The sequence below is a fragment of the Nerophis ophidion genome, linkage group LG10, assembly GCF_033978795.1.
Source record: "Nerophis ophidion isolate RoL-2023_Sa linkage group LG10, RoL_Noph_v1.0, whole genome shotgun sequence".
Classification (NCBI taxonomy): domain Eukaryota; kingdom Metazoa; phylum Chordata; class Actinopteri; order Syngnathiformes; family Syngnathidae; genus Nerophis; species Nerophis ophidion.
The window spans coordinates 71,488,146-71,511,900 of NC_084620.1; the positions used below are offsets into that span (position 1 = coordinate 71,488,146).

At 38.7% G+C, this 23,755-nt stretch overlaps 1 long non-coding RNA gene across 1 annotated transcript in view; it reads left to right on the plus strand.

Moving 5' to 3' along the window:
* Positions 1 to 490: 490 nt before the first annotated feature.
* Positions 491 to 23,755, plus strand: part of LOC133559949 (uncharacterized) — a 120,110-nt gene continuing 96,845 nt past the window's right edge. Inside the window, exons 1-3 of the long non-coding RNA XR_009808355.1 lie at positions 491 to 706; positions 1,138 to 1,185; positions 2,198 to 2,245. This is a non-coding gene — a long non-coding RNA (uncharacterized LOC133559949). The remainder of the gene's footprint in view (positions 707 to 1,137; positions 1,186 to 2,197; positions 2,246 to 23,755) is intronic.

The window sequence follows — 23,755 nt, forward strand, 5'->3', positions numbered from 1 at the left end:
GGTAGAAAATGGATGGATATATATATATATATATATATATATATATATATATATATATATATATATATATATATATATATATATATATATATATATATATATATATATATATATATATATATCCACACGCACACACAGTAATGTATGTGTGCTTTGGAGCCGCTGCCTGGAAAGACAATGTTTGCCTCGGTGCCCTTCCAACTTGCCTTAGTGCCCTAAAATATGAGCCCTCCTTTAAGGCAACACTTGCCTTAATTAAGTTAAGTTAAAATGTGAAGCCTGTTAGTGTTATCGCTTAAACTCCCATGCATTTTCTAATGAGATCCACCATTAATGTAACAGCTTGTCACACCGCTGCCTTATTTGGAGTTTCTTGTAGTTTTAGTTCCTGTCTTGCGCTCTTATTTTGTGGTCTTTCACTTCCGGTTTCCCCCTTTCCTGCAGCAGCTTTACACCTGCCTTCGAGCACTTCTCCACTCACTTCTTTTCACTTTGTAATTAGCACTATTTAACTTCAGCTTGCGGCACCATTACTTTGTCGGGACGTTTTTCACGATTCAGTGGTGATTGTTGGGGATTCTTTCGATGCTGAGCTCGTACGTTGCTCTTGCTTTTGGTTTGTTTAATCAATAAATAGCCCTTTTTACGATTTCAAAATGACGACCGCCTCAGTCGTCTTCCACCACGCAATCGCTTGACAATTAAGGTAATTTAACCCAGTTTAACCCCCTTGCTGATTACAGTATTTAAGTCATTTGAATTGTATACATTTTATATGTATTAATTATAAATGGTTGATTCATATAGCTTAGGCTATACTAGCCTATATAAATCAACCATTTATAAACACACGTCAGTTGGCTAAATGAACCTCTTCAACATATTTGATATTATTAATAATGGTAATCCAATCCATTTTCTACCGCTTGTCTTGCTGCAGCCTGTCTCAGCTGCATTCAATCCATCCATCTTAATGACGTATTTAAAAATGTCAAATTTATTTTTTATTTTAATACATGTCTTTTTTCAACGTTTTCCAATAGAAGTTATAAATGTATTTTTTTTTTTTTATATAAAATGTTGTTTTATTTATAAGCAGTAAATATACAATTATTTAATTCTTATGGTTCCACATAGGTGCTGTTGGCCTGTCCCCGGGATGCAGAGAAGGAAGGCCATGTGCAGGTAAACAGACCTTTTTAAAGGCGCCTTGTTTAGTGCAACAAAAAGACATCCGTCCATCCGCTGGTGCCTATCACAGCTACAATCAGGCAGAAGGCGGTCTACACCCTGGACAATTCGCCACCTCATAACAGCGCCAACACAGATAGACAACATTCACACACTAGAGCCAATTTAGTGTTGCCAATCAACCTATTCCCAGATGCATGTCTTTGGAGGTGGGAGGAAGCCGGAGTACCCGGAGGGAACCCATGCAGTCACGGGGAGAACATGCAAACTCCACACAGAAAGATCCCGAGCCCGGGATTGAACCCTGACTACTCAGGGCCTTCGTATTGTGAGGCAGACGTACTAACCCCTCTTCCACCGTGATGCCCTATGACGTCTCCATTATTAATTGAACAAATTGCAAAAGATTCAGCAACACAGAGTCCAGAATACTGTGGAACTATGCAATTAAAGCAGACGACTTACAGCTGGGATCGGGCTGGAACAAAATGTCCGCTACAATCCATGACGTCACACGCACGCGTCATCATACCGCGATGTTTTCAACAGGATACTTCGCTTGAAATTTAAAATTGCAATTGAGTAAACTAAAGCGGGCGTATTGGCATGTGTTGCAATGTTAATATTTCATCATTGATATATAAACTATCAGACTGCGTGGTCGCTAGTAGTGGCTTTCAGTAGGACTTTAAAGTCATTTAACCCAGTTTAACCCCTTTGCTGACTACCGTCCTTCAAATTTTAATTTGAGTTACCTATACAATTTGTTTTTTTTTTTCAATATTATTATTAATAGTAGTGGTAATCGAATCCATCCAATCCATTTCCAATAGCCTATATCAGCTGTATACCATATATTATTCATTTGAAAGACATATTTAAATAGGTAAAAATAATTTATTTTTATTTTAATACATTTTTGTTTGAATAATTTCCAATAGTATTTATAAAATGTATTTTTGTTTATAATAAATATTCAATTATTAATCCTTATGGTTCCACACAGGTGCTGTTGGCGTGTCCCCAAGATGCAGAGAAGAAAGGCGATGTGCAGGTAAACATGAGACCTTGATAAAGGAGCCCTATTTAGTGCAACAAAAATATATGTAAAACTGAGTTATTATACATCAATTCAAACAAGTTTTAATTGAATTGTAATCGAATCCTGAGGTGCCCCAATATTCCCACCTTTCAATAATTATTGTTGATTAATATTATGAGTATTAGTGCCATTTTTATAACAATAATGTCACTTTAATTAGAATAGAATACATAGTAGAGTACAAACCCCGTTTCCATATGAGTTGGGAAATTGTGTTAGATGTAAATATAAACAGAATACAATGATTTGCAAATCCTTTTCAACCCATATGCAGTTGAATGCACTACAAAGACAAAATATTTGATATTCAAACTCATAAACATTATCTCTTTTTTGCAAATGATGATTAACTTAGAATTTAATGGCTGCAACACGTCCCAAAGTAGTTGGGAAAGGGCATGTTCACCACTGTGTTACATCACATTTTCTTTTAACAACACTCAATAAACGTTTGGGAAGTGAGGAAACTAATTGTTGAAGCTTTGAAAGTGGAATTCTTTCCCATTCTTGTTTGAGGTACAGCTTAAGTCCTTCAACAGTCCGAAGTCTTGTTGTCGTATTTTACGCTTCATAATGCGCCACACATTTTCCATTGGAGACAGGTCTGGACTGCAGGCGGGCCAGGAAAGTACCCGCACTCTTTTACTACTAAGTCACGCTGTTGTAACACGTGGCTTGGCATTGTTTTACTGAAATAAGCAGGGGCGTCCATGATGACGTTGCTTGGATGGCAACATATGTTGCTCCAAAACCTGTATGGACTTTTCAGCATTAATGGTGCCTTCACAGATGTGTAAGTTACCCATGCCTTGGGCACTAATACACCCCCATACCATCACACATGCTGGCTTTTACACTTTGTGCCTATAACAATCCCAGGTGTTTTTTTTCCCTCTTTGTCCAGGAGGACACCACGTGCACAGTTTCTAAATATGATTTGAAATATGGACTCGTCAGACCAAAGAACACTTTTCCACTTTGCATCGGTTCATCTTTGATGATATCAGGCCCAGCAAAGCCAGCGGCATTCGTTGGTGTTGTTGACAAATGGGTTTTGCTTTGCATAGTAGAGTTTTAACTTGCACTTACAGATGTTGTTTCTGACAGTGGTTTTATGAAGTGTTCCTGAGCCCATGTGGTGATATCCTTTACACACTGATGTTGGTTTTTGATGCACTACCGCCTGAGGGATCAAAGATCCGTAATATCATCGCTTACGTGCAGTGATTTCTCCAGATTCTCTGAACTTTTTGATGATTTTACGGGCCGTAGATGGTAAAATCCCTAAATTCCTTGCAATAGCTCGTGGAGAAATGTTGTTTTAAAACTGTTTGCTTACAAAGTGGTGACCCTCACACCATCCTTCTTTGTGAAAGACTTAGCATTTCATGGAAGCTGCTTTTATAGCCAATCATGGCACCCACCTGTTCCCAATTAGCCTGCACACCTGTGGGATGTTCCAAATAAGTGTTTGATGAGCATTCCTCAACTTTATCAGTATTTATTGCCACCTTTCCCAACTTATTTGTCACACTTTAGAATTTGGCATCAAATTCTAAAGTTAATGATTATTTGCAACAAAAAAAAGTTTATGAGTTTGAACATGAAATATGTTGTCTTTGTAGCATATTCAACAGAATATGGCTTGAAAAGGATTTGCAAATCATTGTATTCTGTTTATATTTACATCCAACACAATTTCCCAACTCATATGGAAACGGGGTTTGTAAAATAGATTGTGCTTCTGTGTAACATAGGATATGATGTCGATATAATAGAATATCAACACAATGACAGCCAACCAAATAAAAACACATTTGCGACACACGTGCATATTAATTGTTCCTCAAACATGGGAGGTGTGGGATTTTTGTATCAACATAGCATTTTTTTCCCCACGTTTTACACATTTTTATTACATTGTTTTAAAACCTTTTTTTTTTCAAAAATAATGCACTGATCCTGTTTATAAAGGCATATTCATGGTGCATCTCTTAGAGGAGGTGGTGGTCAGCAACCCGCGGCTCTTTATCGGCGCCCTGGTGGTTCCATGGAGCTTTTCAAAAAAATGTATGGAAATGGGAAAAAAAATGGGGTGAAAAATATATTTTTTGTTGTAATATGGTTTCTGTAGGAGGACAAACATGACACAAAACTTCCTAATTGTTAGAAAACCCGCAGTTTTTGGCAAATGCCATGTTGTCCTACTAATTTCAGCGGCCCATGAACTGTGACTCAACAGTTTGTTTTATGCCACTCCTTCTTTGTCTCATTTTGTCCACCAAACGTTTTGTACTGTGCGTGATTTTTGTTGACTTGTTATGAAGTACAAATCAGGCATATTTGATCATTGCGTGACTACAAGTTAATCGATGCTAACATGCTATTTAGGCTAGCTGTATGTACAAATTACATTATTATTCCTCGTATCTAATAGTTATATTTGAGCTCATTTAATTTCCTTTACTTATGTTAATGTATATGTGTATGTTCCATGACACATAATCTGTATGTAATATTGGCTGCCTTACTGATAGTTGTTTGTGCGCCATGTTGTTCCAGACCACAGCAAACGCTAACCAGCTTGCAAAGATTGTTGTAAATCCATTAGAGCTAATTTCAGCGGCCAATGAACTCACCGTTGCGTGGACTGTCACTCAACAGTTTTACATGCACTACTTTCTCCGACGCTGCCATAAAAAGACGCGTTTTATGCCACTCCTTTGTCTCATTTTGTCCACCAAACGTTATATACTGTGCGTGAATGCACAAAGGTGAGCTTTATTGATATTGTTGACATGTTATGGAGTAAAAATCAGGCATATTTGTTCATTGCGTGATTGCAAGTTAGTAGATGCTAACATGCAATTTAGGCTAGCTGTGTGTAAATATTGCATCATATGCCTCATTTGTAGGTATATTTGAGCTCATTTAATTTCCTTTACTTATGTTAATTTATATTTGCATGTCTCACAACACATTAAATGTATGTAATATTTGCTGCATTTCTGATAGTTGTTTGTGCGCCATGTTGTTCCAGACCACAGCAAACGCTAGCCCGCTTGCAAAGATTGTTATAAATGCATTAGAAGAACAAATTTCAACGGCCCATGAACTCACCGTCGCGTAGGCTGTGACTCAACAGTTGGTTTTACATGCACAACTTTCTCCGACGCTGCCACAGAAAGACGCGTTTTATGCCACTCCTTTGTCTCATTTTGTCCACCAAACGTTATATACAGTGCGTGAATGCACAAAGGTGAGCTTTATTGATATTGTTGACGTGTTATGGAGTAAAAATCAGGCTTATTTGTTCATTGCGTGATTGCAAGTTAGTAGATGCTAACATGCTATTTAGGCTATCTGTGTGTAGATATTGCATCATTATGCCTCCTTTGTAGGTATATTTGAGCTCATTTAATTTCCTTTACTAATGTCAATTTATATTTGCATGTTTCACGACACATTAAATGTATGTAATATTGGCTGCCTTTCTGATAGTTGTTTGTGCGCCATGTTGTTCCAGACCACAGCAAACGCTAACCAGCTTGCAAAGATTGTTGTAAATCCATTAGAACTAATTTCAGCGGCCCATGAACTCACCGTTGCGTGGACTGTGACTCAACAGTTTGTTTTACATGCACAACTTTCTCCGACGCTGCCACAGAAAGACGTGTTTATGCCACTCTTTTGTCTCATTTTGTCCACCAAACGTTTTATACTGTGCGTTAACGCACAAAGGTGAGCTTTATTGATATTGTTGACTTGTTATGGAGTGCAAATCAGGCATAAGTTCATTGCGTGACTACAAATTAATTGATGCTAACATGCTATTTAGGCCAGCTGTATGTAGATATTGCATCATATGCCTCGTTTGTAGGTATAGTTGAGCTCATTTAATTTCCTTTACTTATCTTAATTTATATTTGCATGTCTGGTGACACATTAAATGTATGTAATATTTGCTGCATTTCTGATAGTTGTTTGTGCGCCATATTGTTCCAGACCACAGCAAACGCTAACCGGCTTGCAAAGATTGTTGTAAATCCATTAGAACTAATTTCAGCGGCCCATGAACTCACCGTTGCGTGGACTGTGACTCAACAGTTTGTTTTACATGCACAACTTTCTCCGACGCTGCCACAGAAAGACGCGTTTTATGCCACTCCTTTGTCTCATTTTGTCCACCAAACGTTTTATACTGTGCGTTAACGCACAAAGGTGAGCTTTATTGATATTATTGACTTGTTATGGAGTGCAAATTAGGCATAAGTTAATTGCGTGACTACAAGTTAATTGATGCTAACATGCTATTTAGGCTAGCTGTATGTAGATATTGCATCATATGCCTCATTTGTAGGTATAGTTGAGCTCATTTAATTTCCTTTACTTATGTTAATTTATATTTGCATGTCTCACAACACATTAAATATATGTAATATTGGCTGCATTTCTTTAGTTTGTGCGCCATGTTGTTCCAGACCACAGCAAACGCTAGCCAGCTTGCAAAGATTGTTAAAAATCCATTTGAAGAAGACAACCTGCCATTTCGTTTCAATTGGACACACACATCTATACCTTTTAGCCATTTCCAGGAGTTGTCTCACCCTCTGAGAAGTTTTTCTAATGTTTTAAAATGTGTAGAATAAATAGTACATTTCAACATTTCTGTCAACAAAGATTTTTTGTCAGCCTGCGACACATAGTCATTTTGATAGTAGGCTAATTTAGCTAATTAGCCACTTGCATCATGTGTTGCCTTCGTTATAAGACTTATATAAGTTTTTAAATTGTTTGCGGCTCCAAACAGATTACTTTTTTGTATTTTTGGTCCAATGTGGCTCATTCAACATTTCATTCAGCATCATTTTTTTTGTATTGTGAGCCACATATAGTTGACACTTTAATTTGTTTTTGTTTTTTATTCATTTCCATGATCAGAAAGGAGCAGATGGAAGAATAACTTTCTTATATTTGTCTGCCCACTTTTTAACACAAATGTATTTTAGATGACTATCACTGTTCCCTCCACCAACACTCCAACATACTTTTTAATGTTTGTTGAAACATTTTCACAATGACACGTCCAATCAAAATCAAAAATCAGTTTGATATAATTCCAGTTGTCTCTTTTTGTTGCTCTTTTTAAATTCAAAACATGTTCTTGCAACTTTTTAACTGTTTCTTTAGAGAATTGCATGCTTTTACACCAGCAACAGACAAGAACAATTGTTCCAAATTTGTTCGCAGTCTTGGATGCTTCAAATCATACGGCCTTCTGGGGTTCTCATCTTCAGACGTGGACGCAAATAACTTTAAGTCCTTCAGAAGAACTTTATTTCTATCTTTGAACATCACTAATAGAGTATGCAAATATACAGTGTTGTTTAGTTTTTACAATCCTGCCTCAATGAAGAGAGGGTTAGTGTGGTCTCTGTATCCTACTTTAAAAATAATCCGAATTACTCTTTTCTGTGAAAGTAATAAAGGCATTATGATGCTGGGATACATATTTCCCATATTATTGCACAATAATTGAAATAAGGTAGAATAATTGTGACTGTGAGCGTCTTTGCTTGTGGAGGGTTCTCCTGAGTCCGATGGATCTGCCTTGAGCCTGGTGTACAGGGTGAGACAGTTTTTATTGACATAAACAGGGTAGAATTGCTTTCCAGCAGTCTCTGTCTCATAACTGTGTGTCTCTTGTTCCAACTCCCACCACATGTTTCGTACCGGCTTCTGCTGATTAAGGCGACAGGTGATTTGATAACCTGTCCCAGCTGGGCAATCTACTCACCTGCCGCTGGCTTCGAGGCCGGTCCTTACTCACCCCGCTCCACAATAACCTTCTCATTGTATTATATGGAAAACTTTATTTAACCTTGTTCAAAATAAATTAGCTTTTAGATAGCTTATTTTTCCAATGGAATATATGAGTTCTCCATGTCAACGTTTCATCTAAGACAGGGGTCGGCAACCTTTACCACCCAAAGAGCCATTTTGACCCGTTTCACAAAATCAAGAAAACAATGGGAGCCACAAAACTCGTTTGAAATTTAAAATTAAATAACACTTCATAAAGAGGTGTTTTTTTTTTTGCTCTGTGCTATGTGTAAACCAGGGGTTTCAGACACGTGGTTCGCACCTTGAAAAGAACATTTAATGTTAGTGCAGCCTGCTTGTTTTATATGAATGCCGCTTGACAGTATTACACATGCCAACCCTCCCAAATGATCCGGGTGGTTCCCGAATTCTCAAAGCAGCTATTCTCGCGAATATCTGCAGAATTTCCCCCAGATAACAATAATATGGGCGTGCTATGAAGGCACTGCCTTTGACGCCTTTTGCAACCCCGCCCCCCCAATCCTGCCCACCTCAACCGACGGGGGGGGGGGGTTGTTGGTGTATAATGTTGCCAAGAAGAGTTAGGGATGCATGGGATTCTGGGTATTTCTTATGTTCTGTTTATGTTGTGTTACAGTGAGGATGTTCTCCCGAAATGTGTTTGTCATTCTTGCTTGGTGTGGGTTCACAGTGTGCGCATATTAATAAGAGTGTTAAAGTTGTTTATATTACAACCTTCAGTGTAACCTGCATGGCTGTTGACCAAGGATGCATTGCAATTTCGTACGCGCGGTAACAGAAGCAGCGAAATGCATGCATCCGGCCAACACGCAGATAACATGGTGTAAAAGCGGGCACCATGACGTGTTGTAGAAGACGTCCAAAGTATAGCCGTCACTGCACGCCCTCAATGTTGTAGTCCGGGTGAAAATCGGAGAATTTCCAGGAGAGGCACCAAAATCCGGAAACCTCCCAAATTAATGGTGGGGGGTTGATGATTCTGCAGCTGAGCAACATCAGAGTGGCCAAAGAGCCGCGGGTTGCCGACCCCTGATCTAAGATGACCTCATTTTGGGTTGCCGACCCCTGGTATATGTGAAGCTATACAGTTGGGTTGTGTCCTGTTGGCCTTACAGCAACAAAAAACACTAATCTGAGAAGTCGACGACTTTGTCTTTTTATACTTCCTGTGCGGGCAAAATGGCTTCTTTCGACGTTAGGAGGTTCGGCGCCATCAATCTTCATTCAGCGATTTACGAAGGCAACACTTGTCAGGTATCCAGCGGCGACTGGTACAAGTCGTTCTGCTGTGCTTGAGGCTGCCAGAGTAGAGTTGTGTGTGTGTGTGTGTGTGTGTGTGTGTGTGTGTGTAACCCCGGGGTATCGGCGCCTCATGTCACCTTCCCCTCCTCTCTCCTCTTCATCGCCCCTCTCTCTGCTGCCGTCAGCAGCCCAGAGGCAAGCAGCCCAGCCGGGTGGGATTAACCCAGTGGCCACCCACGGCAGGTGCTGAGGCAGCCACGCGTCCAACCCTCATTAAGAGGAGCTGCAGAGGGCGGCGTTGGCAACAAACATGGGGGGGTCCCTGTGGGGGCGTCTGGAAACACGGGTAACGTTGGAGTTTTTCTTCAAGCGTGCCTAACATCGCATGTTGACGTAATTCAACATGTCTGAAAGGGAGTGAGACTTGAATGAGGTGTGCTTCTTCTAGGGCTGGACAATTATTCCAATTTTGATATAAGGCGCACTTAAAATCATTTCATTTTCTCAAAACCCGACAGTGCGCCTTAGAACCCGGTGCGCCGAATGTACAGAATAATTTTGGTTGCGCTTACCAACCTCAAAGCTATTGTATTTGGTACATGGTGAAATAAGTGTGACCAGTAGATGGCAGTCACACAGAAGAGATACGTGCAGACTGCAATATGACTCAAGTTAAAAAAACAACAACACCTAAATTGTATAGGTTCCATTGAAAATATAGAACATTAGACACGGCGCTCAAAAATCAATCAAAATGTCGAGTACGACTTTGGTAAGCTATGAAGCCAAACCGTTTGATGGATTGTACTGTGCTTCAACATAGGTGTCATGATCCGCTACTTGGATCATGTCATATTCTGTTTTTGTTCCGTCTTTGTATCACATCCTGTTTAGTATTTGTCTTCCTTAGTTCCTGGTGGCACTTCACGTTTATTTCCGTTGCCATGGTTACGTATTTGTGTCACCTGCATCTTGTTTTTTATACGCACACATGCCTTGTGATTACGTTCCGTATTTAAGCCTGCCATTTTCGTCACTCGCTCTCGCAGTCTAGTTTGTTGTCCGATGCAACAGGTGACTTCGCTATCCCCGATTGTGGTAAAGAACTTTTTGTATTCGTTAGCTTCCACGCTATTCTTCTGTGTGTTTACCTAGCTCACATGCTAACGCTTTCAGTTCTTTCTAGCTCCCATGCTAGTTCTGTTTATTTTGTCTGTAGTGCCTTGTGCAAGTGTTTTTGTTCTTAGTTTGTTCTTTAGTATAAATAAATCCTTTCTTACCTCTAGGTTGTGTCTTATTCGACTACATTGAGAGAACGCACCCGCATGACCACAATGCCAGCTAAGCATCACAATAGGAGTGTTATTATGCTGTGCGTAATAGGGGTGTAATGGTACACAAAAATATCGGTTCGGTTAGTACCTCGGTTTAGAGGTCATGGTTCGGTTCATTTTCGGTACAGTAAGAAAACAACAAATTATAAATGTTTTGGTTATTTGTTTACCAAAATTGTAAACAATGGCTTTATCCTTTTAACATTGGGAACACTATAATAATTCAAGTTAATCAACATTCAACTGCCTCAAATTGTTGCTCGGATTAAATAAAATGACAAAACTTTTCTTCTACATATAAAAAGTGCAACATTGAACAGTTTCAAGTCAACTCATCATGCTTAATTTATCACAGCAATTGGGAAGCCTCTAGTTGATTTGTATTATGTAAATGTCGTATTTTTATCAACGTGGGATAGCAGGGATCCTGCCATTCAAAGCTTTTCTGTCCGTAAAACACACACACACACACCACAAAATGAGCTAACGTTATGCTAAAATCTAATTAGCCTTCACCTCAAGCCAGAACTGCGAGCGAGCTCAGCTGCAGTTTAAGTTTCTAGAAAATCAACGGGCTCATAGTCATGTTACTATTAGTTGACTGGGAGGTGTTTATTATCATTTGGGGAGAGTACGCTGACTTATGCTCACCTGCTAAACACCTATCTGCTCGACGCTGAAATGCTGACTACATGCGCTCTGAATACGCACTGCTGATTGGCTGTTACCGCTTTATATGTAACCATTTAGATGGTTGTGTGGGTGGGACAATGCTGGGTGCTGAGACAGAGGCAGAAGAAGCAAAGCAGCTTGTTAAGACTTAAGCTTAGAAACTCGTTCGGTACACCCCCGTACCAAAACGGTTCAATACAAATACACGTACCGTTACACCACTAGTGTGGATAAGGTAAGACATTATCAGGCATTTTGTTTGGCAATATTATACAAAAGCAACTTTTGTTTTACCTTCAGGTACCTGCTGATGTGTATTTGGGATCTGCGTAAGTCCTGAAAATGTTCGCGCCTCCGCCTTTGTGAGGGTTATAAGGCGCGCTGTCAATTTTTGAGCAATTGAAAGGATGTTGGGTGTGCTTTTATAGTCAGAAAAATACGGTACAATACTTGTCAAAATTGTCCAAAGATGTACTTCACCAATAAATGTGAGGATCTTTGCATTTAATTAAACACTTTATTAAATTTTGTTCGACAAAAAAAACAAACACTAAATTGGCCCTAGTGTGTGAATGTTGTCTCTCTGTCTGTGTTGGCCCTGCGATGAGGGGCGACTTGTCCAGGGTGTACCTCGCCTTCCGCCCGATTGTAGCTGAGATAGGCGTTAGCGCAACCCCAAAAAGGGAATAAGTGGTAGAAAATGGATGGATGGATGGAAAAAAACATTTTATGGTGGTAATAAGTGTAAAATGTAAAGCCACAGAATTAAAATGTTTTTTTTATTTTTTTTAGCTATTATTGGAATGTATTGTTATTGCTATTATTTTACTAGTGGTTACTAATTGATATCCTTTTTTAAATAAAGTAAAGCTTTTGCGGTACAATAAACACTTGTGTTTTTAAATGAATCAAGCAAATCAATCGTGGTAATTATTTTTGCCATAATCATCTTTTAACTGCTCCTTGTCAGACATGCTGAAGTGTAACTATTACCATACAACTTTTAGCATTTGCACTTCTTCCCCTTTTTGAGAGGATTTGGAGTTTCAGCGAAATTACGAGTCCTTTCAACAGTTTCCTCAAGCCTTAGCATCATTAATAAAAAATATACCCGTATCGGAAATTAGCCATAGCTTTGATGGTCTCCCTTTCCGACTGTTTGTACGTCCGCTCGCTCTCAGGGTAACGGGTAAATGTCTCGTGGTCGAGACGGTCCGACGGTGAATTATTCAAGGCGCTAAAGCAGCACTTTGGGCCACTTCTGCCGCCTTTGATTGGGGGCTTATTCGTGAGATGGCCTCGGGGGCTGGTGGCCTGAGGCGAGCCGGCGCTGCACAGGACACCGGCCTCCCAGGTCCCTGGCCGGGCCCCTCGGGTAGGAAAGGTCCAAGCCCCGGTGGCCCCTTGGCCAAGACCCTTCCGGTCTCTTAAAAACACAAAGAGCGTCTGGTCGTGTCAATTTGTCGCTTAACCCTGCCAACAGCAGAATGCAAATCTTTACCTGTGTGTTCTTGTATTGCTACCTTTGAGACATCAACAAGGAAAAGTAGCTTTCATATGAGGAGGTGTGAAGAAGTTAGGACATTAATCGCGGTCCCAATACTGAAAACCATTACATTTCATAGAAAATGTCTCATTTGCACCCCTGGTGGTGAAATCTATCCAAAAAGGAGGGATTTTTTAAATTAACTGTCTGTTTTAAAAGTGCTCCCCCTCTGGTCAACTTATGTAATAACAAGTGTGTGTAAGAAATTGAAATATGCCCCCTATGGCCAAAATGTTTAAAAAGAATAAAATAAAGATGTATGTTGAGACATAACTTGAAGATTAAAACCCATTTATAAAATAAAACAATGTACTAAGACAGGGGTAGGGAACCTGTGGCTCTAGAGCCAGATGTGGCTCTAGAGCCAGATGTGGCTCTAGAGCCAGATGTGGCTCTTTTGATGACTGCATCTGGCTCTCAGGTAAATCTTAGCTGACATTGCTTAACACGGTAAGTCATGAATAATTCCGCTGGTAATAACAGTGTCAAAAATAACGTTCAAAATATAAAACATTCTCATGCATTTTAATCCATCCATCCGGTTTCTACCACAACTGTTCAAGAAGTCGCATTAATGGTAAGAAGTATTTTATTTATTGTTGGTAAGCTTCAGAATAATAATGTTATTAAAAGGAATAAGAGACTTATTTATACTCTAAAAATATTGGTCATACTTGAAAATGCATGCATTTAGTTGTATTCAGTCTTAAAAAAAATATATTATATGGCTCTCACGGAAATACTTTTTAAAATATTTGGCTTGTATGGCTCTCTGAACCAAAGAGGTTCCCAACCCCTTTACTAAGAGCTTATCTATTTTATATTTGCTTAGTGTATATATATTATTGTTGTAAATTCAAATATTTATATATCTTATTGCGACAACTCGGCTGCAGAAGAAGTGACAACAAGCAGCGATCGTTTATTTGTTCCTCTCGCTTGCACTTTTAACATGGAGGATTACATATCTAAAATAAAACTGTTTTCTAAACTGGACTTTCAATGGCAGCAGGAGGTAATAAAGGAAGATCTCCGTCGAGACAGAGAGACTTTTAATACTGAAGAAAGATAAGGAAGACTTCTATAAACAAGTTATCCATGCTTTTGATCAGAAGGAGCTGCGCATGGACTTCATTTATAAGTAAAGACAAGACCATAATTGTCAGGTTCAAACACTGATGACATTATTAATCAGACAAGAAGCAAGGAATCATCCAAAGACGGAGTTAGAGCTCATGAGGAGACACGTGTTTTGGCTGTACTCTAGTTACAGATCCAAACTACGTTCTCATGAACAGCCCGCGTACCTCTTGTATTTATTAGGAAAATCCCTTTTCCATCATTGTGACTGAGGGTAAGGGGGAGTAGACTCGACACAAGATATGATCATACAAGAATGCAAATATGCTGACACTTATTTTGTTGTACTTGTTGCAATGACAATAAAGCGTTACCTACCTTGGTGCTATCGCCCAGTCTGTGCTTGTTCTTGTCCCAGGACACAATGTTTGGCCTTGTTAGTCCGCAGGCGGAGTCTGGACAGAACACTCATAAAAAGAAAGGCTAACAATCTCTCAGATTGCTAGCTCTGCATAAATACAGAAATACCGCTTCAGCATAAATTGACAATACTTTATAGCAACGGCCCTTAAGCATAAAGTTATGATGATAATATATACATTATTATTATAACAATAATAATGTTTTTTTTATTAAATGTGCTTTTCATGATGGTATCCTTACATCACACTCAAATTTATAAGCGCAGGCCTAAATTTACCGCACGCCTTTGGTAAACGCCGGGGTGAAAAGAGGTTTTAAGTGAATTAGCGTCCCGGCGGCAATTCAAGGAAATACGGTATATGTATTATCAATGTTGTAAATACAAATGTTCACATATCTAGAAAGGGTGGTCCTCAAGAGCTAGGCGTTTTTTGGAGGTCTCAAGAAGATCAGAAATACTAGTATGTGTGTGTTTCAGTCTCATCCCAGCCTCAGCATCATGATGATGACACGCAGCACCGCATCTTTTGTCTCTCTGCGACTCTCCTTCACTGCTCATCAAACCCACCGCCCCTAATTTATAGACGGGCATAAAAACACCTCGCAGGTTCTCTGCACCCGCGGAGGCGAAATAAGACACAAGTTGTTAACCACACCAGCTTCTCCCGGGGGTTAGAAAACGGCAAAATATGACAGGAAAAGGCGTGCAATTTGGGAAAGTACTTAAAAACTCTGCATTTCATTGTCGTGCATAATTTGACTCTCGGGACTTGTTTTGGTATTGGTAACCTGCTTTTTCAGTAATACAGTAGTAGGAGTGCTTCATCTTCCGAGTGCAAAAAGGGGGTCTACAATGGTGCACAAAGTGCTTTACAGCAGTGGTGTCCAACCTTTTTGGAGCTGCTTGATAACTTGTCCCCTCTTGGTATTTTTTTTTGTCATGAAAAAGGGAGATGCACTAATTGAATCTTGAGTGTATCTTGTTTTTTTTTATGTTCATTTAATTTAAGAAAATAAGAAAAATACCGTATTTCGTTGAATTGCCACCAGGGCGCTAATTATTTTAAAGGGGAACATTATCACAATTTCAAAAGGGTCAAAAACAATAAAAATCGTTGTATTTTTTGTAGTTTTTTTCAAAATTTTACCGGTCTCGGAATATCCCTAAATAAAGCTTTAAAGTGCCTTATTTTCGCTCTCTGCGAAGACACTGGCCATTTCCCTGTGACGTCACACAGTGCTGCCAATGTAAACAAACAATGGGAATACCACAGCAAGATATAGCGACATTAGCTCGGATTCAGACTCGGATTTCAAGCGATTCAACAGATTACGCATGTATTGAAACGGATGGTTGGAGTATGAAAGTATTGAAGAAGAAACTGAAGCTATTGAGCGAATAGCTATTGACGCTATTCATAGCCATAGCATGGCCGAATAGCTGCGTTAGCATCGCCGGTAAAATGTGCGGACCAAACGATCAGGACTTTCGCATCTTTTGACACTGGAGCAACTTAAATCCTTCGATTGGTAAGTGTTTGTTTCGCATTAAATGTGGGTGGAAGGAAACGTGATATAGTTGCAAATGCATCTGCAGGTTATCCATACATCTCTGTGCCATGTCTGCTTTAGCACCGCCGGTAAATAGCATGTTAGCATCGATTAGCGTAGCATGTTAGCATCGATTAGCTGGCAGTCAACATCAACAAAACTCACCTTTGTGATTTCGTTGACTATCGTTGCAAATGCATCTGCAGGTTATCCATACATCTCTGTGCCATGTCTGTCTTAGCATCGCCGGTCAAATGTGGAGACACTCTGGCACATTCAATGGGGGTCTGGCGGCAGACACTTTGGCATCTTGGGGCCAGTGGTGCAACTTGAATCCCTCCCTGTTAGTGTTGTTACACCCTCCGACAACACACCCACGAGGCATGATGTCTCCAAGGTTCCAAAAAATAGTCAAAAAAACGGAAAATAACAGAGCTGAGACCCGGTGTTTGTAATGTGTTGAAAATGAAAATGGTGGGTGTGTTACCTCGGCGACGTCACATTCTGACGTCATCGCCTCCAGCGAGATAAACAGAAAGGCGTTTAATTCGCCAAAATTCACCCATTTAGAGTTCGGAAATCGGTTAAAAAAATATATGGTCTTTTTTCTGCACCATCAAGGTATATATTGACGCTTACATAGGTCTGCTGATAATGTTCCCCTTTAAAACCTCTTCTCACTCCGGCATTTACCAAAGGCATGCGGTAAATTTAGGCCTACGCTTATAAATTTGTGTGATGTAAGGATACCATCATGAAAAGCACATTTAATAAAAAAAATGTTATTATGGTCTTACCTTTACTTATAAATGAAGTCCATGTGCAGCTCCTTCTGATCAAAAGCATCAATAACTTGTTTATAGAAGTCTTCCTTATCTTTCTTCAGTTTTAAAAGTCTCTCTGTCTCCATGGAGATCTTCCTTTTATTATCTCCTGCTTCGATTGAAAGTCCAGTTTAGAAAACAGTTTTATTTTAGATATGTAATCCTCCATGTTAAAAGTGCAAGCGAGAGGAAAAAATAAAGGATCGCTGCTCACTCTTGCTGCTTGTTGTCACTTCTTCTGCAGCCGAGTAGTCGCAAGAAGGATCACTAGCGCCCTCTACCACCAGGAGGCGGGAGTCTTTTAATGACTCATATTTGACACACGCAACAAAACAAACGTGCGGACTTAGACAAACTTTATTGATCCACATGATGAAATAAATGCAATTTAGATGGTGGTTGTCTACTTTAATACATAAGAAAAAAAAGTTAGTTTGTGATAAAGTAACATGAATGTTTACGTTAGGCATATTTAAGTGTAAATATGTAAAACACCAGTAAAAAAACACAATATAAATTTAACTAAATTATAAAAATAGCTAGAAAATTGAAGAAATACAATGATCTAAAAGTCAATTAAACAACAAAACACATGCACAGATCTCCGCATGGTCCAAGAATTGCATTTATTTCATCACTTTTGATGACTTTGACATGTTTACCTGATTGTTTTGTCTAAAAAAATATATAAAAACATCCACATAAACAAAGTTAGTTTGTTGTTTTTTGTGATAAAGTAACATGAATGTTTATATTAGGCATATTTAAATGTAAATATGTATAATAGTAGAAAACAAAAGCATATTTATAACAAGATTATAAAAAATAGCCAGAAAATTTAATAAATATGATTTAAAAGTCAAACAACAAACCAAGCGCGCAGACTTAGACTTACACAAACTTTATTGATCCACATGATGAAATTTAGCTGGTGGTTGTCTACTTTAATACATAAGAAACAAAGTTAGTTTGTGATAAAGTAACATGCATGTTTGTGTTAGGCATATTTAAGTGTAAATATGTATATTACCAGTAGAAAACAAAAGCATATAATTAACAAGATTATAAAAATAGCTCGAAAATGTAAGAAATACGATTTAAAAGTCAATTAAACAACAAAACAAACGCAAAGACTTAGACTGAGACAAACTATTGATCCACATGATGAAATACATGCAATTTAGATGGTGGTTGTTTACTTTAATACATAAGAAACAAAGTTAGTTTGTGATAAAGTAACATGCATGTTTATATCATGCATATTTAAGTGTAAATATGTAAAACACCAGTAAAAAACAATATAAATTTAAAAATATAAACAACCACATAAACAAAGTTAGTTTGTTGTTTTTTGTGATAAAGTAACATGAATGTTTATATTAGGCGTATTTATATGTAAATATGTATAATAACAGTAGAAAACAAAAGCATATTTCTAACAAGATTATAAAAAATAGCCAGAAAATTGAATAAATATGATTTAAAAGTCAAACAACAAAACAAACACGCAGACTTAGACTTACACAAACTTTATTGATCAACATGATGAAATAAATTCAATTTAGATGGCGGTTGTCTACTTTAATACATAAGAAACAAAGTTAGTTTGTGATAAAGTAACATAAATGTTTATGTTAGGCATATTTAAGTGTAAATATGTCACATACCAGTTGAAAAACCCCCCAAAAAGAACTTTATTTGTGTTGGTCGGAGTAGAGAATGGCAAAGTTTTGAAGGACACCTCCATGCCGGAGATGAAAGTGATCTCCTCTGCTCTCATCTCTCATATCCAAATAGCACCTGCCTCATTTCTCCGCTGTCAGCACTTTTTATCTCCCCCTGCCTAAAATAAAAATAAAAAAATAACTACTTCTTTTTCCATTTGATTTTCCCCTCGCCGGCCAGATAGTGCTACTTTACTCCTCGCCCCGAGTCCTCTGCATCTTCGGAATGTAAAAGATTCGACGGCGCGGATAAAAGGCACTTTTCTAATCAACATTTTCTCTCCTGAAGCGCTTCTTTCTTTTTTTTCAATGCTGTTTTTCATTATTTATAAGTGTTCTGAAGGTGCTACCGAGCTGATTTCTTTCATGAGGCCCGTGGAGCTTGCAGAATTGATTAGATAAGCTAAGAAATTACAATGTCGGGCACGCAGCGTTCTCCAACGCGCAGTAAAATGTACCCAATGTGAATATTAATACCCAGGGCTTGCCAGTGCACGTGTGCATGTTAGTACGCCAACTTTTAGGAAGTGTCCAATATGCACAACAGTAATGGAATCGCACCTCCCCAGTGATGAAAATCACAATTTCATCATTAGCCGGCGTGCTAAATAATTCCCAAAGATGTTAATCAAACATAGGGAAGCATATTTGAAAAGTTTAAGCAAATGATATTAATGGCCATCACAGGCGTTTCCGAGCGGATGTTGTTAGGGGAGAAAAAAATAAATAAAAAAAGTGCCCCGGCTAATCGCTGGGTCTCATGAAACACTTTGCCTCCTGTTTAATATTTCATAGCCGCTACCTGTTGTTTGCCGCTTAATGAGCCGCACGGGCCAGAGGAGAAGAAACAACCCCCCCCCCCCCCAAAAAAGGTTGATTCATCATGCAAAAGTTTTCAAAGGAAATGCTAATTATTTCCGCTTCCCCCCCCCGCCCCTCATGGCCACAGCGAGTATTTTAGCCCTGCAGTAAAGCAAACTGCAGTAAGAGAGAGGGAGCCGGGGTCAACGTGGGTCTTTTGTCAGAAACGTCTAAAGTTCCGTTTTTTTGTGCCTTGAGCCGAGTGTAAGACGCCAATCTTTATTTATATAGCCCTAAATCACTAGTGTCTCAAAGGGCTGCACAAACCACAACGACATCCTCGGTAGAACTCACATAAGGGCAAGGAAAAACTCACCCCAGTGGGACGTCGGTGACAGTGACAATGACGACTATGAGAAACCTTGGAGAGGACCGCATATGTGGGCATACCCACCCCCCTAAGGGGAGCGAAAGCAATGGATGTCGAGCGGGTCTAACATGATATTGTGAAAGTCCAATCCCTAGTGAATCCAACGTAATGGTGAGAGTCCAATCCAAAGTGGATCCAATATAGTAGCGACAGTCCCGTCCAAAGTGGAGCCAGCAGGAAACCATCCCAAGCGGATGTACCCAACCGATACACAGGCGAGCGGTCCATCCTGGGTCCCGACTCTGGACAGCCAGTACTTCATCCATGCCCACCGGACCGGACCTCCTCCACAAGGAAGAGGGGGCCAGAGGAGAAAAAGAAAAGAAACAGCAGATCAACTGGTCTAAAAAGAGGGTCTATTTAAAGGCTAGAGTATACAAATAAGTTTTAAGGTGAGACTTAAATGCTTCTACTGAGGTAGCATCTCGAACTGTTACCGGGAGGCCATTCCAGAGTACTGGAGCCCGAAATGAAAACGCTCTATAGCCCGCAGACTTTTTTTGGGCTCTAGGAATCCACAAGGAAGAGGGGCCCAGAGGAGAAAAAGAAAAGAAACGGCAGATCAACTGGTCTAAAAAGGAGGTCTATTTAAAGGCTAGAGTATACAAATGAGTTTTAAGGTGAGACTTAAATGATTCTACTGAGGTAGCATCTCGAACTGTTACCGGGAGGGCATTCCAGAGTACTGGAGCCTGAACGGAAAACGCTCTATAGCCCGCAGACTTTTTTGGGGGCTTTAGGAATCACTAATAAGCCGGAGTCCTATTAAAGGCAGATTTCTTGCCGGGACATATGGTACAATACAATCTGCAAGATAGGATGGAGCTAGACCGTGTAGTATTTTATACCTAAGTAGTAAAACCTTAAAGTCACATCTTAAGTGCACAGGAAGCCAGTGCAGGTGAGCCAGTATAGGTATATATGTATGTATATATGTATATAAAGGTATATACAGTATAGGTATATATATATGTATATAAAGGTATATACAGTACAGGTATATATGTATGTATATATGTATATAAAGGTATATACAGTATAGGTATATATGTATGTATATATGTATATGAAGGTATATACAGTATAGGTATATATGTATGTATATATGTATATAAAGGTATATGCAGTATAGGTATATATGTATGTATATATGTATATAAAGGTATATGCAGTATAGGTATATATGTCTGTATATATGTATATAAAGGTATATACAGTATAGGTATGTATGTATATATGTATATAAAGGTATATACAGTATAGGTATATATGTATGTCTATATGTATATAAAGGTATATACAGTATAGGTATATATGTATGTATATATGTATGTATATATGTATATAAAGGTATATACAGTATAGGTATATATGTATGTATATATGTATATAAAGGTATATACAGTACAGGCGTAATGTGATCAAACTTTCTTGTTCTTGTCAAAAGTCTAGCAGCCGCATTTTGTACCAACTGTAATCTTTTAATGCTAGACATGGGGAGACCCCAAAATAATACGTTACAGTAGTCGAGGCGAGACGTAACAAACGCATGGATAATGATCTCAGCGTCTTTAGTGGACAGAATGGAGCGAATTTTAGCGATATTACGGAGATGAAAAAAGGCCGTTTTAGTAACGCTTTTAATGTGTGACTCAAAGGAGAGAGTTGGGTGGAAGATAATACCCAGATTCTTTACCGTGTCGCCTTGTTTAATTGTTTGGTTGTCAAATGTTAGAGTTGTATTATTAAATAGAGGTCGGTGTCTAGCAGGACCGATAATCAGCATTTCTGTTTTTTTGGCGTCGAGTTGCAAAAAGTTGGCGGACATCCATTGTTTAATTTCATGAAGACACGCCTCCAGCTGACTACAATCTGTAGAGCAGGGATGTCAAACTGGTTTTCATCGAGGGCCACGTGGCAGTTATGGATGCCATCAGAGGGCCGCTTGTGACGGAGAATAATGAATGAATTAGCTTCTGGATTTCATTAGCCATCCATTTTCTACCGCTTGTCCCTGACGGGGTTGCTGGAGCCTATGCCAGCTGCGCACGGGCGGAAGGCGGGGTTCACCTTGGACAAGTCACCACATCATTTCATTATTAATATAAATTGTTTCAAGTAGACTGTCAATTTTACAGTAAAATCTTAAATTTTCCAAAATTTGACTGTAAAATTTCCATCCATCCATTTTCTACCGCTTGTAACTTTTGGGGTTGCAGGGGGTGCTGGAGCCTATGCCAACTGCACATGGTTGGGGTACACCCTGGACAAGTCACCACCTCATTTCATTATTAATATAAATTGTTTCAAGTAGACTGTTGATTTTACAGTAAAATCTTAAAATGTCCAAAATTTTACTGGACAATATCCATCCATCCTTTTTCTACCGCTTGTCCCTTTTGGGGTTACGGGGGGTGCTGGAGCCTTTGCCAGCTACACATGGGTGGAAGGCAGAGTACACCCTCGACAAATCACCACCTCATTTCATTATCAATATAAGTTGTTTCAAGTAGACTGTCGATTTTACAGTAAAATCTTAAAACTTCAAAATTTTACTGTACAATATCCTTCCATCCATCCATTTTGTACCGCGTGTCCCTTTTGAGGTCACAATTGCATACGGCCGGAAAGCGGAGTTCACCCTGGACAAGTCGCCACCTCATTTCATTGTTGATTATATAAATTGTTTCAAGTAGACTATCAATTTTACAGTAACATATTTACAATTCCAAAATGTTGCTGTAAAATAATTTTATTTTTTTATTTTTTACATTTTTCAGTAAATGGAAAAAATGTACCACTTTTTTTTTGGTTGTCATTTTTTACAGAAAAATCTGGCAGCTTAGTTGCCAGAATTTTACTCTTAAAATTGAAATAGGTTTTTTTACAACCCTTTATTTTTAAAGGAAAATTTGTACTTTTTAATTTTTTTATCCTGGCAACTCAGCTGCCAGTTTTTTCTACCGTAAAAACAAATGTACCACCTTTCCATTTACAGTAATACACCATTAAAAACAACAACCATAGATTTTATAGTCAACAGAATTTTTAACACAAAAGACAGAAAGTTTTTTTTTTTTCAATTTACAGTAATATGCTGTAAAGAACAACGTAAAATTTGTCATTTTTATTCATTGGAACAGGTAGTTTGCTGTGAAATATTTTTATTTAGACAATATGTTCGGAAAGTATGTTAATATGCTGTAATATATGTTGCGATAATGGATACTCCATCCATCCATATTCTACCGCTTGTCCCGTACTATTTAAGTTTAAAAGGCGTGTATTTTCAAGCAGTACATATATTATTTTCTGTCAAAATGGAAAAAAATCTATTACATTTAGTGAGAAAACATCAAGTACTTTATGGACATATCATTTCCAGGTATTTGCGGGCCAGATCTGGCCCCCCTGGTCTTGAGTTTGACACCAGTGGTGTAGACTTATAGACAAGGAATATAACATATTTGCTTATTATTTCACTTCTTTCACTCATACCAAAGACTATAAAATGGGAGCCATGACCTCCCTGCTTGGCACTCAGCATCAAGGCTTGGAATTGGGGGTTAAATGACCAAAAATTGACTGCCATCTACTGGTCACACTTATCATTTCACCATGTACCAAATAAAATAGCTTCCAAGGTCGGTAAGCACAACCAGAACTATGCCATATATTAGGCACGCTCTCCATTTTTGAGGAGAAAAAAAACGATTTGAAGTGCGCCTTTATAGTCCGGAAAATACGGTATGTCTGTGAAATCAGTGAACACAGACATGTTATAACCTCCTGTCTTGTTCAGTAGTTGTTTTTAGGAACTTGTTGTTGTTGTTGTGAGTAAACCAAACAACTTACATTCCACACCATATAGGATTTTTTGTCTGCAGACACCATTTTTGAAAGGTTGCACTAAAACATTTTGATAGATTTTTGAGCGCCGTGTGTAATGTTCTATATTCTCAATGGAACA